Source organism: Panthera tigris, chromosome B1 (genome assembly GCF_018350195.1).
Source record: "Panthera tigris isolate Pti1 chromosome B1, P.tigris_Pti1_mat1.1, whole genome shotgun sequence".
NCBI classification, from domain to species: domain Eukaryota; kingdom Metazoa; phylum Chordata; class Mammalia; order Carnivora; family Felidae; genus Panthera; species Panthera tigris.
The window spans coordinates 112,917,099-112,929,913 of NC_056663.1; the positions used below are offsets into that span (position 1 = coordinate 112,917,099).

At 40.8% G+C, this 12,815-nt stretch overlaps 1 protein-coding gene and 1 pseudogene across 1 annotated transcript in view; one reads left to right on the top strand and one right to left on the bottom strand.

The window, feature by feature from the left end:
- The window catches only part of MCUB (mitochondrial calcium uniporter dominant negative subunit beta), a 91,050-nt gene that overhangs the window by 73,299 nt on the left and 4,936 nt on the right, over window positions 1-12,815 (bottom strand).
- On the top strand, window positions 4,846-4,974 carry LOC122238288 (annotated as a pseudogene).

Consider the following 12,815-nt stretch of genomic DNA (forward strand, 5'->3'; position numbering starts at 1 on the left):
GACTTCAAGATGTAATTACAAAGCTGTAATCATCAAGACAGTACGGTACTAGCACAAAAACAGACACTTCAAATATACACACACACACACACACACACACACACACACACACTGGAGGATTACTCAGCAATCAAAAAGAATGAAATCTTGCCATTTGCAACAACGTGGATGGAACTAGAGGGTATTATGCTAAGCAAAATCAGTCAGAGAAAGACAAAGATCATAGGACTTCACACAAGGGAAGGGAAGCAAAATATAAAAACAGGGAGGGGGACAAAATATAAGAGACTCTTAAATATGGAGAACAAACTGAGGGTTGCTGGAGGGGTTGTGGGGGCATGGGCTAAATGGGTAAGGGGCATTAAGAAGGGCACTTGCTGGGATGAGCACTGGAGGTTATACATAGGGGACAAATCACTGGAATCTACTGAAATCATTATTGCACTATATGCTAACTAACTTGGATGTAAATTAAAAAATAAAAATAATGATAATAAAAAAACATAACAAAACACCTTTGTACTTTTACACGACAAATTTCCATATGAAACTGGTATGGCTGGGTCATCTTTATGGTACACTTCAAACTTTAATCTCATAGCTCTTACAAAATTCAAGTGTCCATTTCACACTATGAAACAAGTTTTAGTAGTGTTGGAAGCTCTCCTTCAACTCAATCAGCATAATCAAATCCTGAAAAGATACTCCTTTATTTATTTATTTTTTTAAAGTGAGAGAGAACTTACCCTACTAATAAAGCAGAGTGGCTGTTGGGGCACAGGCCTTAGAGGCCATAGGCCGGGTTTGAGCCTTGGCTGCTTCCGCAAGTGATCAGCAAATAGGGGGTAATGTGGACACCTATCTCCCAGGACTCCCGTGAGGGGACTGAGATAGTGAGGAAAGAGCAGAAGGCAGTGTCTAACACATGCTATGTATTAGGTATCATTATATATGTATTATTAACCAAACAAAAGCAGTATGGACTTCAATAGCTGCTGGTAGAAGAAAAGGAAAACATTACCTAGAGGCTTGACTGTGAAAAAAATAACCTCCTTTGTTAAAAATTATTTACTAGGGATGCCTGGGTGGCTCAGTCGGTTGAGTGTCCGACTTCGGTTCAGGTCATGATCTCACGGTTCATGGGTTCGAGCCCCGCATCGGGCTCTGTGTTAACAGCTCAGAGCCTGGAGCCTGCTTCAGATTCTGTGTCTCCTCCTCTCTCTTCCCCTCTCCTGCTCATGCTTTGTCTCTGAACAATAAATAAATTATAAAAAACAATTTTTTTTTAAATGATTTACTAAAGCACCTGAAGTCTTAACCTGGCCCAGTAAGGCAGAATTTTGTAATTCATTTTAAAGAAGGCTAATGTTTAAAGGAATAGGAAGGAAATAACTTACGAGTGGTTATCTGGTTGGGTCCTTCAAACTAAGGGTTACCACTCCCCTCAAGGTGGTCTTGGGTCCACCTTCTCCAACAACAGCCCCCCAACTAGCCCAGGGTTACTGCACCATCCCTGGCAGTTCCCCTGCACCGGCACCCCTGTGCGCAGTCCTTTGTGTATAAACTCTCCTCTGATTATCCTTATCTGGCTGAGCCATCTGTTTCCTGCTGAGATTCTGAATTATACAATCACTTTATACTCTGACTAGTGGTCCAGAGAGTTCCCACATCATGACATGCTTTTACACTTTGGAGTACTGTTTTCCTCTGCCAATTTGATAGGTTAAAAAAAAAAAGAGAGAGAAATGCATCCATTTCCCTATTGTGTCTGCATTTATCAGTGATGCTTACTATTTTTCATATATTTATTAGGCATTTTTAACTTCCTTTACCCATTTCTCTACTGAGATCTTAGTGGATTTTTTAAAATAAGTTTGAATGATCTTCATATATATATCTGCTATTTGGATGAAGGAATAAACATCTACTTGACTCAGCTTAAGCAAGGATAGAATTTACTTTAAGGGCATAAGGATCTCTCTCATGGAGCCTCAATGGAAGGATTTAGTTGTGCCTTGGGAATGGACTAGAACCAGGGACTGGAGTGTCATACTGAGGTTAGTGAGTCCCCTTGATCCACGTTTCATTTCTCCTCTTCCCTATTTGTCGGCACATTCTGCTTTATCACTACAAAATTATTTTCACTGCTTCCTACTCCACAGGGTAGAAAATGATCATTACCAAACATCACAAGAGCAGCCAACAGGAATAGCAATCCTAAACCCCATTCCTACTTCCTGGGTCAGGTGGCCAGTTGAATGAAAGTAGTCATGTCCTACTAAGACGGCAAACTCCGCTGTAACCATGTATCTGAGAGTGGGAAAGATACCTGAAAAAGAAGACTGGCAGAGACCACAAAGGTGTTTTCTGAAGTTTCAAAACCAATAACACTACCATGCTAAAATATAATTCTTACAGTTTTAATGCTCAATATTTGCCTATGAAAAACCTTTTATAATGTCTTTAAGCAGGATAATTGTAAATACAGTATTAAGATATTTCATACTAATTCAGTTCCAAAGGTATGTTCAAGTAATATCATTTCTAAGAGGTTAGACTTTGATGTTTCCATACAATTGCAGGCATAACAACAATGGTTGATTACAATGCTTAGTTACTGGCATAATTCAGACGTCACTGATTAAACGTGGCACAATCCTACTAAATGGAATAAACTAATTGAAGGAAACTGCCTGGATTCATCACAAAGCGAATGTCTTATGCAAAGATGGGCTGTAACGTATTAGCGGAGATCTGTGCTTAAGGTCAAAAGGACAACAATTCAAGTAGCACACCTGGGTCCTGGGTGACTTCTAGGCATGACCTCACAGAAAACATCCTAAATCCGAACGTTTACAGAAAGAATATTATATTACAAGGCCAAAACATAAACCACCGCAACTAAATAGTCATTACATTCTAAGCAATCCAAAAGTTTTCCTTGATAGAGAAGTCAGTAAGGAGTGGACAGCAAGAGGTACTAAGTTTTAGCTGAATTTATCAATCTGCAGACTTCAGCAGTTTCTGACTTTGGGAAGGCTATCAAAGACTGTGTACCTAAGGGACCTCACAGAACATCAGCAATAAAAGGAACCTTACAGGGCACCTCAGCTGACCTCCCATTTTGACCTTGACCTGACCCAGATATCAACTAACTCTTCTCAAGCCTACTTTTTGGCTTCTCAATAATCCACCCCTTATCTTCCTACCTGCTTAGTCTAACTTCCTCATGTACTTGTAAGTCTTTCTTCTGGATCTGTCAGATCTGTTCCTCTATGGGTTGGACTCTGTGTTCCTGGAACAGTCAAGTGTTGCTTCCTTGATTTCTGATTTAGACTATAGACACTATATCCAAATTACCACCTCTTTAACCAGTGCCCCAACCACGGTCTGGCCTCATCTCCCATCCTACCATGGCCTTACCAGGTTGGCCATGCCCACAAAAGTAGCTGTTACTTCCAAGCGCTGCACAGGTATTGCCCCATCCCACCTGTGAGGGTTATCAATTTACTTCCAGGAAGCTCCAAATTCACCCTTTTGGACTTCCCTGTGAAAATGGATCTGGGCCCTTCCAGTGTTTTTCCTTTGCTGGTTGGCACTAAAGTTTTGTCAGCAGGCAGCACTGGGGAGATGCCAGAAGAGGAAAAGGGGCTCTGCTTCCTAGTTCTGGTGTGCTCACTGAACAGGCTCCTGCAGTGCTTCTCTACTGTCTGCCTGTGTTCTTCTAACTTAAGAGTCCTGTGCTTTAGTGAGCAGTCTATCCAACAGTCAATAGCCAGAATATATACAGATAGTTTCTTAAACTGAGCTGAGCTCTGCATATGTAGTCTGCCCAATCTTAGTTGTGATTTCCTTGCTCTGAAGCAGCACAGGGTAACGACTTTCTTCCACAGGATACCTTCTTAGATATTTGCAAACAAATATTTGCTTCTTCTTCGCCTTCTTTTCACCAGATTAAAAATATCTGGCCCCTTTAATGATCTTCTATATGAATCCCCAATATCTTAATCGCTTTCTGGATGTACCTCCCTCCCCACCAGCTTGTCAGCGTCTCTTCTGAGGTACTGCCTCAGAAATAAAACGTAACATCCTGGTGCAGGATGCAGTAGGACAGTCCTGATCCAATGTAATGGACGACGGCTTGCTGTGATCAGGATGTTCTACTTTCCTTCAGTCAGTCGAATCCTATACTCATCCTATACTTTTACCCTCATTAGGAAAAAAGGCTTGCTTTCTTCTAGGAATGATACATGCTTACCAAGCGCACAGTAATCTGCTGCAGTATGGAATAAGAAGCCTCCAGAAAAAGATAATTCCACAGGACCTAGGATGATCTTTTATGCTGTGACAATGCTAGGTTAGGCACAGGCACCATTCAGGATACTATAATATGTTCAGATCAGTGATAATAGTATGTATTTCCACTTACATGTATTTTCTATATAATACATGTTGTATACTATGTATCACATATCACATACATATATATATATTATATATATAATAGGCCTGCAAACAACTGTCTCATTAAAGCCTTATTAATGTATCATAGACAAGCATAGCATCCAAGGTCAAGGCATACACAGGTGTGCATGTGTATGGTAATCTAACCATTTCATGATATAAAATGATAATTACACTGTAGAACATGAAAAGCAATGGGAAAGGAAAACATTTCTTATATCTCAAAGTCAATAAAAGTAATGCATTTAAGACTGATCAACAGTGATATCCAAGCCTGACAAATTAAAGTTAAAAAGCCAGCATATAAGCCAAAAAGAGGAGACTGAGTAAATAATGTGGTGAGGAGACATTACACAAAGTCATATTAATAAATCTCTTTCTATCGCTTCTCGGCCTTTTGGCTAAGATCAAGTGTAGTATCTGTTCTTATCAGTTTAATAAATCTCTTTCTGAACATACCCTGAACTACAGTGGATTAATCTCAATAGTATATTACGTACTAAAATATATTTCACTCTAAAACACAGCATCTTTCAACAATCCTAAGTATCCAATTAAGATCTCCCTTTTTTAGACCATATTTCTAACAGAAACAATGCAATTAAATTCCTATACTAGATATATAGGATATTAACCATCACAATTCTTCTCAAGGAAGTCTTTCCCTAAAACCATACTGTCAACATCTTCTCCCAAGTGTACCTTTTTTCTCCTCCTTATCAAGTGTCATTGCATAAACTTGAATTCTGGCTTTAGCTTCTAATTGAACCATTAGAAATTTCCCTTCCTTAGCTTACAGTGTATAAGTGAGACTACACCATTTTCTATTAAGCTGCAGCCCAGAGGGCAGCTAATAATGAACCCAACAAGGTGTCAAATGTTCCTGTTCTAGCCCAAATTAAAAATGCTGCCTTTCCACCATTTCCTTTTTAAGTTTTCCAGAAAGAAATAAAAGTTTCCCTGTAAATATCTATTGTTGAGGAACACATATAAACATAGTTCAAGAGAGCCTCAGAAATTCAGAGCCCACAAAAAGCAAAACTTTCTTGTTTCTGGCCAAGGGAACGGCAGCAGAAACAGCTAAATGTCCACCAAAATCCATCTCTCTTCTTCCACAGTTATCAAGTTTTAGCTGGAATGTGGCTCCCTGCCAGGACCACATCTCTCAGCCCCCTTGTAGCTAAATGTGGCCACGTGACATATCCAACGAAATAGTGGAACACGAGCACGAGTGTTATGTGACATTAATAATCCTAGCCCACTAACACCTTGCAAGTATTAAAAAAAAAAAAACAAAAAACAAAAAACAAACAAATAAAACCCACCTAAGGTCCTTTGACCCTGGAAGCTACATGTTGACGATGACAGAGAAAATGGTCAGATCAGGGTCCCTGAATGATTGTGTGCATCAGAGTTAGCGCAGACCTAAAAAATTCACCTCAGAACCATTTCCTAGAAAGAAAAAACTGGCTTAAAAAAATGTTTAATTATTATTGGGTCTTTTGTTTCAGCAAAAGTTGAACTTCACAGCTCATCCCAATCAATAAAGATAACAGAAAATTCACTTAGAAAATGGTTTAGGAAAGGAAAAGGAAGGAAAAATAGTACATGTACACTGACTGTAAGCTCTAATGCTAGATTCAGATTAAAGGCAAATGGTACCCAGGGTTTAATGATAATTCACCAGAGAAATAAATCCACTGGAATAAATGCCTGTGTCAATATACTGCTCCTTGAATACTCCTTACACAAGTCTTCACTACTTTATCCATCATGTCACGTCTCCTACAGAATGAGAACTCACCACAGAACCTGGATTGTTCCCCTGCCTTCAGACAGCAACTCATTATCTTAGTCCCAAGCCTTCCCATGCACTTCCTTCTCTCGTTCCCGCCAGGCACTGGGGCCTCATGATCAGCTCTGACCAAAATCTACAGAAATACCTATGCATCTTCACAATTCTTCCTTTCGTTCTTCCCATTGTTCTAGTTCCTGTTATTCCAGCTTCATGTACACTAACCAGGACTTCACGATGGGTCTTTGGTCATGTACTCACTTACCTCATCCCACTATACACACACTGGATTGCCAGATCCAGATTCCTCTTCTGGAACAGCAGCTCTTTACTACTGACAAAATCCTGGTATACAGTCTACAGGCCGGGGGTTGGCAAACTATAACTTCTGGGCCAAATGTGGCCTACTGCCATTTTTAAAAATAAAGTTTATTGGAAAACACACTATTCATTTATGTATTGTCTATAACTGCTTTCACATTACAATGCCAGAGTTGAGTTATTTGTGACACAGACTCCAGGATGCAAAGCCTAAAATGTTCACTATCTGGACCTTAATAGAAAATGATCAGGGCACCTGGGTGGCTCAGTTGGTTAAGCGTCTGACTCTTGATTTCGGGTTAGGTCACGATCTCGCAGTTCATAAGTTTGAGCCCCATGTCCAGCTCTGCACTGACGGTGCGGAGCCTGCTTAGGATTCTCTCTCTCTTCCTCTCTGTGCCTCCCCCCACTGCACACTCGCTCGCTCTCTCTCTCAAAATAAATAAAAACTTAAAAAAGAAAAGATCACATGATCAGCATGTGGTATAGACCAACATCTTTTCTCAAAGACAATGGCAGCTATCTTCTTATTCCTTATTCATTTAGCAATACTATAACCACCTGCACTGGCAGAATAAGAAATACAAACATATATACATATGCCCAAAGATATAAAACATATGGTACCTCCCTTTAACCAGACCCTAAGCTCTGAAAGACCAAGTGATGGTCATCTTATTGCAACTCCATGCTCCAAAGTACAGTATGCCCCACATCTGGAATGGTGGTAAAAAGATGGTTACAGGAAAGGATCTGCAGGCTTCCTAACATCAAAAAATGTATTCTTTTCTTTGGGGGTTATTTTCCAAAAGGTTAATCTTATATTTTGCCCAGGAGCTGTATCTTACAAATAAACATCTGTATCATCAATTTTTTTTAAATTTTTTTTAATGTTTATCTTTGAGAGAGAGAGAGAGAGAGAGAGAGAGAGAGAGAGAGAGAGAGAGAGAGAGAGACAGAGCACAAGCAGGGGAGGGGCAGGGAGAGAGGGAGACACCGAATCCACAACAGGCTCCAGGCTCGGAGCTGTCAGCACAGAGCCCAACACGGGGCTCCAACCCATGAACCATGAGATCATGACCTGAGCTGAAGTCGGATGCTCAACGGACTGAGCCACCCAGACACCACCCATTGATTTTAAATATTCTAAATTATTCAAGTTTTAACAATAAAGCCTTTAGTACTAACACTAATAATTTTGGCAATCACAAAACCTCACTTTCCAAGTCTAAAACCAGTATGATCTAATACTGGGAGAATCCCATTTAGGAAAGCCCTGGTCTATGGAGACAAGTGCTACCTTCCCCACATATAAACAATCCTCCTAAATCAACGCCACACTTTAAGAACAGCCAAGACCATTATCAAAAAAGAAATGGTTAAGTGTTGACAAGGTGGTGAAGAAAAGGGAACTCTTGTGCACTGCTGGTGGGAGTACAGAAAAGCTCCTTTAAAAAATTAAAAACAGGGCTACCATATGATTCAGCAGTTCCACTCCTGGGTACTTAGCAGAGGAAATAAAAACCACTAACTTGAAAAGATATGTACCCCCATGTCCATGGCAGCATTATTTATAATAGCCAAGATATGGAAACAACCTAAGTGTCCATCAATAGATGGATGAATGGATAAAGAAAATGTGGTATAAATACACAATGGAATATTATCCAGCCATAAAAAAAGAATGAAATCTTGCCATTTGCAATAACATGGATAGGCCTTGGGGGGGGCGCCTGGGTGGCTCAGTCGGTTAAGCATCTGACTTCAGCTCAGGTCACGATCTCACGGTTTGTGAGTTCGAGCCCTACATCAAGCTCTGTGCCAAGAGCTCAGAGCCTGGATTCTGCTTTGGATTCTGTGTGTCTCTCTGTCTCTGCCCCTCCTCGCTTGTGCTCTGTGTGTCTCTCTCTCTCAAAAATAAACATTAAAAAAAAAAACAAAAAAAAACCATGGATAGACCTTGAGGATATTATGCTAAGTGAAACAAGTCAGAGAAAGACAAATGCCAGATGATCTTACCTATGTGGAATCTAAATTTTTTAAATGTTTATTTTTGGAAGAGATAGAGACAGAGTGCAAGCGGGTGGAGGGGTGGGGAGAGGACAGAGAGAATCTGAAAAGGCTCCAGGCTCTGAGCTGTCAGCACAGAGCCCAATGGGGGGCTCAAACTCACGAACTGTGAGATCATGATCTGAGCCGAAGTTGGATGCTTAACTGACTGAGCCACCCAGGTGCCCCTTACCTATATGTGGAATCTAAAAAAGAGAAGGGAAGAAAGGAAAAAAAAAAAACAAGCTCACAGATACAGAGCAGATGGGTGGATGCCAGAGGTGGGGGACAGGTAAAATGGGTGAAGATGGTCAAAAGGTACAAACTCCCAGTTAAAAAAATGTCATGGGGACGTAATACACAGCATGGTGACTATAGGTAATAACACTGTATTGCATACTTGAAAGCTGCTACCAGAGTAAACCTTAAAAGTTCTCATAAGAAAAAAACTTCTGAAACTATGTCTTGACACACATACAATATACATATACAATACATATTTACAATATATACAAATATATATTTACAATATATACAAATATATATTTACAATATATGCAAATATTGAATCACTATGTTGTAAACCTGAAATGAATATAATGTTGTATGTCTTATACCTCAATTAAAAAACAAAAAAAAAAGCAACAACAAAAACCAGCCAACAAAATACACACCCTTACACACCAGGCTGTCTGTCCTTACATAATTTATGTTTCATTAGATTATGTTAATAGTGTCCTTTAAAAATCCTGATTTGAAAGCATATCTGAGGGAAAAAACTAACCAAAATATTATTTAGGATTACGGCTTTCTTTTATTTATTTTTTTTTTTTAATTTTTTTTAACATTTATTTATTTTTGAGACAGAGAGAGAGCATGAACAGGGGAGGGTCAGAGAAAGAGGGAGACACAGAATCTGAAACAGGCTCCAGGCTCTGAGCTGTCAGCACAGAGCCTGATGCGGGGCTTGAACCCACAGGCTGTGAGATCATGAGCTGAGCTGAAGTCGGACGCTCAACCGACTGAGCCACCCAGGTGCCCCTACGGCTTTCTTTTAATAGAAGAATATGATAAATAACATTTTGATTAACTTTTTAGAAACCTTCAATTATTCAAGGCTCACATCCCGAAGAGTAGGTAAGAATGCTTTAGGTGTTCCCGGCTAGATGAAGTGAAGAGGAAACGGACAAGGTTAGGCATAAAGAAAGCATACCATTAAGAAACTCTATGTAATATTTAGTTATCCGTCCACTCATCCCTCTACCCAACAAGCACGTATTATTCAGGGCAGAGGCCATCAGAGGTGAGGAGAAATAGCTCTGACCACAAGATCCTGAGAGAATGCAGGAGGGAAAACCATTCAAGCACACCTGTAACACATGGGATGCGTTAAGTGCTGCAGAAGAGAAAAAAGAACGTGGAGTTAATTCTGCCGGCAGAGACCTGTGCACCTCATCAAAAAGGGGCTCCAGGGAGTGGGTGGGCAGGTACTGGAACTCAGCCTTGGAGGAAGTGTAGAATCAGGAGAGTGAAGAAGGGTGATTTGGGGGGCAGGGAATAAAGCTGCCTAGGGAGCAGCACAGATACCGACAAAGGGAGGCATGGAGCAGAAAGTGGGACTGATGGGATGAGGCCACAGGATTTCCCAATCAACTGCAGCTTATGTTTTAAAGCTTGCTTACCTTGGTTTCACTAATAACAAACCCATAAAAGGGTATTTACAAGGTCAAAAGAAACCATACTTTCCCCTGGAAAGTGGAAATTGCTTTATTACATATTATCTGAAACATTCCCAAAGCAGACTTGCAGAAATAAGTTATCAGACCATAAAATGTTACCACAAACATCCTCCAGCAAGAGCTCAGACAGCCAATGCTATGTTGATCTGTTTGCAGACATTTTCTAAAATGTTTTTTCAGGTTTACAGTCACATTACTGTCAACTCTCAGGTAATAAAAATGTACACCTGTATTCCAGCTGCATTACTGGTGGAAAGAGCAGGTATTCATCAAACACCTTTCAAAATCCTCTCTTCAAATATCCCACTTAGCTCACTGGGGAAATTAATACCAAAAACAAAATATTTAACAAGAGACAGTCCACACATATGAACACCCATACCCACACACACCCCCCCCCCCCACACACACACAGAATCAGGAAAAGAACAAGAATTTGTCAAAAAGAATAACTTCTTCCTTCTTCCAACCAGGTTCAGGACATTTGTTATTTACTGTTAGGCCTAAGAGGTTAAAAATAATCTAACTCATCCCTAGGCCTCAGAAATGCGATTTGAGCATTCATTATCAAAGCACTCCCGGGGCACCTGGATGGCTCAGTGGGTTGAGCTCCCGACTCTTGATTTCCACTCAGGTCGTGATCTCATGGTCGAGATCGAGCCCCGTGTCTGGCTTTGCACTGACAGCTGCTTGGGATTCTCTCGCTCCCTCTCTCTCTGCCCCTCCCCTGCTTGCTCGCTTGTACATGGGTGCACTCTCCCTCTATCCCTCTCTCAAAAAATTAAACTTAAAAAAAAAAAAAGAATTTATTTCTTGAAAAAAAAAAAAAAAAAGGCCTTCCTACAACAAAATAATTGAGAGTTCATCACCACTTGTGTCCACAGCAGTTCTGCAAACCACACCGTCTCAACCCAGTAAATACCAAAAGACCCTCAGAGAGAACACATACTTCCAGGATGATCCTTCAGGAAGACTTTTTTCCACCCTAAAGTTTGCCACAATAAAGCTTTGTGCACCTACCCGTTTCGGTTTCTTGATAAGAGGTTTAATGTTTCATGTCACCTTTTGTTTCCACCCACAGGCTATAGACGTTTCAACTCCAGTTCCGTCTCTTGTCTCTCTTTTCATGGCTCCCTATTTCTTGCCCTCATATCTATTCAGAGAAATTCTCTTCACTAGACTTTGTTTATGGTGATTTCATACAGCATTTCTCACCAATATTGTGAATCCTAGACAGAAATCTAATTATCCCCCAAAGAGCTGCCCAAAGCCTGGACTGCAGGGCTGTTTCCTTTATTAATGAACCTGTGTCTAAAGTAAAAATCATGTACAATCAAGTAATACCATTTATGAGTTAACAAAATAGGAAACTCTCAGAATAAGAGATTTGGTAGGTATTGCTAGTTGACCCAAACTATATTTGAAGTCAGGTGAGGACAGTGGAGGTAGCAAGGAGGTAGGATTCAGGCCAGGTGAAGGCACTAAGAAGAAAAAAAGGTGAGAGGACAGCAAAACAACTTCAGTACCACATTTAAGAGAGAACCATACATGTCAACCACATCTCAAGAAGAGTGAGAGAACCACAGCATCAAAGAATTTGATTCTTGGGGCGCCTGGGTGGCGCAGTCGGTTAAGCGTCCGACTTCAGCCAGGTCACGATCTCGCGGTCCGTGAGTTCGAGCCCCGCATCAGGCTCTGGGCTGATGGCTCGGAGCCTGCAGCCTGTTTCCGATTCTGTGTCTCCCTCTCTCTCTGCCCCTCCCCCGTTCATGCTCTGTCTCTCTCTGTCCCAAAAATAAATTAAAAACGTTGAAAAAAAAAATTAAAAAAAAAAAAAAAAGAATTTGATTCTTACAGCAACTCTATTCAGTACAATCAATATTTAGTGAGCACTTTCTCGGGGTGAAGCACATAGCAGAGACCGTGTGAACCAGAAACTAGTTTGCCACACTTCCACAATTAACTACTTAGAATATATTTGTTCAGGGGCGCCTGGGTGGCTCAGTCGGTTGGGCCTCCGACTTCGGCTCAGGTCACGATCTCACAGTCTGTGAGTTCGAGCCCCGCATCAGGCTCTGGGCTGATGGCTCAGAGCCTGGAGCCTGCTTCCGATTCTGTGTCTCCCTCTCTCTCTGCCCCTCCCCCGTTCATGCTCTGTCTGTCTCAAAAATAAATAAACGTTAAAAAAATAAAATAAAATAAAATAAAAAAGAATATATTTGTTCAAACACCAAGAGCTGATTTTTTAAATTTCTTAAAAACGTATTTTCACGTTTTCCCATTAAAAGATCATTTCAGGGGCGCCTGGGTGGCTCAGTCAGTTAAGCTTCTGACTCTGGCTCAGGTCATGATCTCACGGTCCGTGGGTTCGAGCCCCGCGTCGGGCTCTGTGCTGACAGCTCAGAGCCTGGAGCCTGTTTTGGATTCTGTGTCTCCCTCTCTCTCTG